Genomic DNA, 6,078 nt, shown 5'->3' with positions numbered 1-6,078 from the left:
CCCCATGTGGAAGTAGAGAAAGCATGTCCTGCTAACTTGGACACTCCCTAGCCTTCTGCCACTTGATTGAGAACAGGTTCCATGCCCCTAATCCTTCCAACATTTGGGAGTCCAGGACACAGATACTCACCCAGGAGACAGAGTAGGCTGGCAAATGGATCCCAAGCTTTAGAGCCTGATCAAGTGGAGCCTGGCATATAGTAATTCATATACGGCATCTGATAGAAGGAGTGCCAGAAGTAGCAGCCGTTGTCAATAAGAACCAGGCATCATGCTACGTGCTTGCCATTCACCATCTCGTTTAATGCTCACGATGACCAGGACTATTACCAGCCCCATTTCACAGATGAAGAAACTGAGGCACAGAGAAGTTAAGAAACCCGCCCCTGGTTGCACAGCCAGCAAAGCTGGGATTCAAATCCCACAGTCAGATTTTAAGGCCTGGCTCTTAATCTCCATGATATATTACATCATGAAGTGATTTCCTTTGAGAAAAAAAAAAAAACAGGAAAGTAGCCACAAAGAGAATGGGGGTCAGGGGATGGGGAGGCAGCAGCCATCTGTCAGCCCAACAATCCATCAATCAGCTCTGCTGAGTGAGCCCCCTCAGGGCACCCCCTTTGCACCCAGCACCAAGGGGCAGGGGTCCTGTCAAAAAGGAAAGCTGAAAATTTCCAAAGTCAAAGGCGACTACCCCCAAGGAGTGGGATGGAGAGGGGATGGTTCCCACAAACCAGGCACCCATCTGAATCAGAGACCCAGTCCACGTAATGTCGTGTTGGTCCTTGCCAGCCCTAATGATGCATGCCTAGTGAGAGCCTCGGGGCCCCTGCTGTGGAAAACCCAAAGCAGACAGCTCCTATCAGGGCCCCTGGGGTCCAGGGCTATGGCGAGAGGAGGCTTCAGGGCACAAAAAATTGACCCAAGACCCCACGGTCTCACCCTGTCCCGCTCCAGCCAAGCCCGGCTCCTCCTTCAAGGGCTCGTCGGAGCCTTGCCTCCTCCAGGAGACCGTCCCTGGCCCCTGTGAAGTCATCCCACAGACATTTAGAATGACACAAAAAGCCTCCTGGTGTTGTGGAAACACGCAGGATTTGCTGTGTGATCTTGGGCCTGTCGCTGCCCCTCTCTGTACCGATGTCAACCAGCGCTTGGGAGAGGAGACCCAACCCATAACACAAAAGGAAGAGCTGTGCCTAGCTGTCTGGAGAGATGGGTTCTGGGCTTGGCTCTCAATTCTACGGGCCTCAGTTTCCTCATCTGTACAAGGGGAGGCCCTCTTCGGATTGCCCTTATCCTCCCCCTTCAGCAACGTGAGTTCACCCTCTGCCCCCGGGGTTCTCTCCAGACCCCTCCCCCTCTTGCTACACCCAAGTTCAGACCCTCCTCCTTTCCAGACCTCTCTGTCAGTTCAGAGCACAGCTCTATCCCTCCTTGCTCTGCCACCTCCTAGGACTCCCCATTGCCTGCAGGGTCACGGCTGGGCTCCTGGCCTTGGGGTCTGAGGCCTCCCAGCCTGGCCCCAGCTCATCTGTCCTCCCTGACCCTGCCTTTGCAGCCTGCTGTCTCCGGCATCACGTGCCCCAAACCACAGCCACACTGGCCTCCCTGGAATGGGGTCCCTGGAGGCTGTCCCCAGGATGGCCTGCTGGAGCCTCGGAGACCAGTCACCTGCCATGCCGGACACTTGGGCAGTTGGGAGGGTAACAAAAGAGCACATTTCTAGGGTGGTATAGGCCAGGCATTGTGTCAAGCACTTTGTATGCGTTATATTATTTAATTCTCTCACTCTGCAAAGCAGCCATTTTTACTCCCATTTTAAAAACAAGGAAACTGAGGGGCATCTGGGTGGCTCAGTCGGTTAAGCATCTGCCTTCAGCTCAGGTCATGATCCCAGGGTTCTGGGATCGAGCCCCACATCGGGCTCCCTGCTCAGCAGGGTGTCTGCTTCTCCCTCTGCCCCTCCCCCTGCTCATGCTCTCTTTCTCTCTCAAATAAATAAAGTCTTAAAAAAAAAAAAAAAACAAGGAAACTGAGTCTGAAAGGTTAAGCAACTTGCCAAGAGTCACACAGCTAATAGGATTTAGACCCAGGCTGTCCTAGCTCTTAACCCCCGAGCTGTCTGACGTTGGCATGGTCTTCCCACAGCAGCTGTCACCATGATGCCCACCATGGGGGAGGAGGGTGCACTGCCCTCCCCTCTGCAGGTGCCACCTGGAGGCCAACGTGCTAGAGAAGGACCAATCATTCCAGGGCATGATGACCACACACTGCAGTTCTGAAGAGAGAGAACCAAGATGCCGGTTGCGGAGAGGCTCTGGGACATCCTGGAGATTCCTAGCAAAATCAGCCAAGCCGGGGGGTAAGCAGATGGTAGAGAAAGAAAGCATCGAAATTAACTGGAGCCCCTGGGTGCGGACCCGACCCCAGGGTGCGGGGTGGGGGTGGAAGACAGGGATGGCCGGGAAAGCCATTCACCCAGTGGGCACTGGTGAGCCCCCCATGTGGCAGGGCCAGGTGGGGTCCAAGGGCCACAGCCAGGACACAGGGATATGGCCTCCGTGGAGGAGGTGGGTCTGTGCCACGTGGCCTGGGAGGACGATGGTGGCCATGCACACGGTCACTTCCATTGCTAACGTGTTCTGCGGGCTCACGATATGCCAGGCACAGAGTAGAGTCCTCTCCATCTCCGTCATTCTTCCAATATGCTACTGTTACGTCTCCATTTGGTAGATAAGGAGGATGAGGTTCAGAGAGGGACAGTAACTTATCCAAAGCCACACAGCGAATATGTGGATTAGAGAAATCCGGGACCCTAATAGGGGCTGCAGGGAATGGTGGTGCCTGAGGGGCTCCAATGAGAAAGGAATAAGGGGCCCCCTTGACAGGGATGATCCCTCTGAAGACCAAAATCTCTTGAAGAAGGAGCACTGGACAGAGAGTCAGGGGTCCTGGCTTCCGGGCCCGCTCTGCCCCAACTACCCTTGGGCAAGTCACTGCCATTCTCTGGGCTACAGTCTCCTTACCTGTAAAACCGATTCAGTGCTTCTTAACATTTCAGGGCCGAGGGTCCCTTTGAGAGTCTGACGAAAGCCCCGGACATGGATGCACACAGAGGGGCAAGTGAGTGAGGCTGGGGCGCTGGCCGCGCTGAGGACAGGCACCTGGGAACCCGCGGCGCTGTGACTCTCGTTCAGGGCTGCACGCACAGCACGTGCTCCAAGGTGGCCAGGACCCGGCACAACTGTCACCCTCACGGCCCAGTCCAGGCCCGAGTCCCCATGTTCACACCTGTGTGACCATCGGCGGCCAAGGTGGCAGAGAGCCATGACAGGCTTATGCAAAGTACACGGGGGAGAGGGGACAAGGACACGGGGATCAGGAAAAGCTGCCCATTTGCCTTGCATCTGCTTCCCCCCCTGTGCTCATGGAAAGAAACTGGCCACATTTGCTTTGGGCTGGAGGAGCTGCCCTGAACCTTCCTCCTCCCCCTGCCATGGTGGTTGGAGGGGGGATGGAACCCAGGGGGCGCCCCGAAGAGAGGCCTGACCCAGGGACTGGGGGCTGCGTCAGCTCCTCTCCCCCACCCGACCCTCCAGTCTCTCTACCGACTTGCACATCGTTCCCTTTCCTGCTCTGCACCCCCCAAACCCCCCTCCCACCCACCCCAGCATTTTCCTTCTCTTTCTTCCCTGCCTGTGCCGCCTCCTCCAGAACGAAATTGGGCACCTGGAAACCTAGCTCCAATCTGGTCCCAGGGCGGCGGGGGGGGGGGCAGGGGCAGCAGGACCTCCGCCCCCGGGAAGATCTGACAGACAAACAGCGCCCTGGTTCAGAGACACCCCGGAGGAGAGGGTCCCTGGGGAGGCCTCAGAGCCAGTTCTCAGGGACCCCAGCCTCATCAGTCACTCCTCTGAGAGAAGTTTCAAAGTCAAAAGTGAAGCGGATGGTGTGGGCCCTGGGGGAGGCCACAGGGTGGAGCAAGAAGCAGAAACCGTGTCCTACAGGGAGCAGATGAAGGAATGAGGGACGTTCAGCCCAGGGAGGAAGACTCAGCGAGCTCTTGCCAGGAGCGGAAAGGGCCGAGACAGGGAAGGGGGTGGTCCTGTTCCCTGCGGCTCTAAGGGTCCAGCCCAGCCCGGGGGCCGGGGGCCAGGCAGCAGGCCCTGACTCCTCTCCGCTTCCTCGCCTCTAAAATGGCCACAGGCACCCTTGATGAGGGTGAGTCAATGAGATGAATGCGTCAGGAATCTGCTCGGTGAATGATCGCAAACGTCATACGCCACAGTGTCGAGGGCTTTGTTCCTGGCCTGGCGCTCTCGATTTTAACCCTGATAAAACGCTGGGCTCTAGGACTCTGTACGGCCCTTCTGAGGCTCCGATCTGCCCAGCCTGGTTTCCGATCCTGGCTCTGCCACTTACAGGCTGTGTGAGCTCCCCCAGGCCTGTCCCTCTCTGAGCCCCGCTCTGATCCTGAGGCCTGCTGGATGCACGTCAAGGAGCAGGTGCCCGACGGCACCTCGGCTCCCTCACTCTGCCCCGGCCCCCCGTGCCAAGCGCTCCAGGGGCTGAGGGCGACTGCCGGGCCACAGGGGGCCTGGAGGGAGGATACGGCAGAGCCCTTGGGCAGAATTCCAATGTACGTCGGGCACCTGGGGGTGTATGGCACCCATTCCACCATCCAGGGAGGCTGCCAACAACCTGAGTGAGAGTGAAGACGGGCTGTTTGTGTCTGGAGCCATGGTGACAGCCACGCCTCATGCCGCCCACTCGCTGGGTGGCTCCCACCCAGAAGCTGCTGGGTTCCTGCAAGGGACCAGGGCGAAGGGACCAGGGGCTGCTGGTATGGTCCCCAGGAAAAGTTCTGTCCCTGCCCCTTACTGAGCGGGTCTTCCTTCCCTGGGCCTGTTTCCTCATCTGGGAAATGGGGCAAAAAGAATACCGCCTCCTGTATGGCCCCAGATAACTGGCGGGAGCCACTGGCCCAGTGACAGGTGCTTGGTGACGCCCGGGGCATCCAGGATGAAGGTGTGGGGGAGGGTGGAACATAACAGGTTCTTATTCACCGAGCACCTCGGTCTGCAGGGACCGTGTCATGTGATCCTCAGCTCACCAAGAAATGCCAAGTCTGAGGGTGGGAGTGGGGGCCAAGGCTCAGGGAAGGGGGTGGTGGTTAAGACGGGACTGGAGCCCAGGCCTGCCTGACACCAGGCCTGGCAGGCGGAGATGGGGACCATCGGCTGCTGTACGGGTTACTTCAGCCACCCATGCCTCAGTCTCCCCATCTGTAAGAAGGGAGTAGCAGAGGGGCCTCCAGGGGCTGCGGTGAGGCTCTGAAGACGTGGCACAAGGCCTGGCCCACGGCTGCAGCCACGGAATGTGGCTCCTGACAGACCACACGCAGGAACTGCGCCCACCGTGGTTTCAGGAAAACGAAGTCACAAGCTTGTGAAGAGGGTGGGTCTCCACCCTGCCTCTTCCTTGAGTCCCCCCCAAACCACTCCCCACGGAGGCTCTGGGTCAGCCTGGAGGCCAGGAGCCGGCCCAGGCGGCCCCTCATTTCCCTGGAGCACTCGCCCGACTGGTGGCCTGCGGGACACTGGTGGCAGGGACATCCGGCCCCAGTCAAATGGTTCACGCTCCCAGCCCGACTGGTGGCCGGGCCGCCGACCACTGCAGGGAAACGAGGAGGCTCCTAGGCCCCTGCGGACACGTGCACTGACAGGGGCGGCCATGCAAAGGGGGCGGGCACCGGGCCCTCAGGAGCCACCAGCCGCAAGTCAGGGCGCCAGAGCAGAGGAAGGGAAGGAAGGGCTTGGGGCCGCCTCCCCGCCTCCCCCTCCTCCCCCGGCCTTATAGTTGAAAGGAGGCAAAGGCACCAGGTGGGGGCGGTGCAGTGGAAAAGAAACAGCTAGAAATCATGGACCTGACAGAGCGGCTGGCAAGGAGCACGGGCTGTGGGCACCCAGCCCCGGGTTCAAACCCCGGCCCCCCTACGAACCAGCCGCGTGACGTCTACTAGTCCTTCCACAGAAGGCAGGTAACAGCCAGTAAGGTCAGTGTCGGCTAGATGAGACC

This window comes from Mirounga leonina, unplaced genomic scaffold (assembly GCF_011800145.1).
Source record: "Mirounga leonina isolate KUSES-001 unplaced genomic scaffold, KU_Mleo_1.0 Mir_173, whole genome shotgun sequence".
NCBI lineage: Eukaryota > Metazoa > Chordata > Mammalia > Carnivora > Phocidae > Mirounga > Mirounga leonina.
This window is presented reverse-complemented; position numbering follows the sequence as displayed.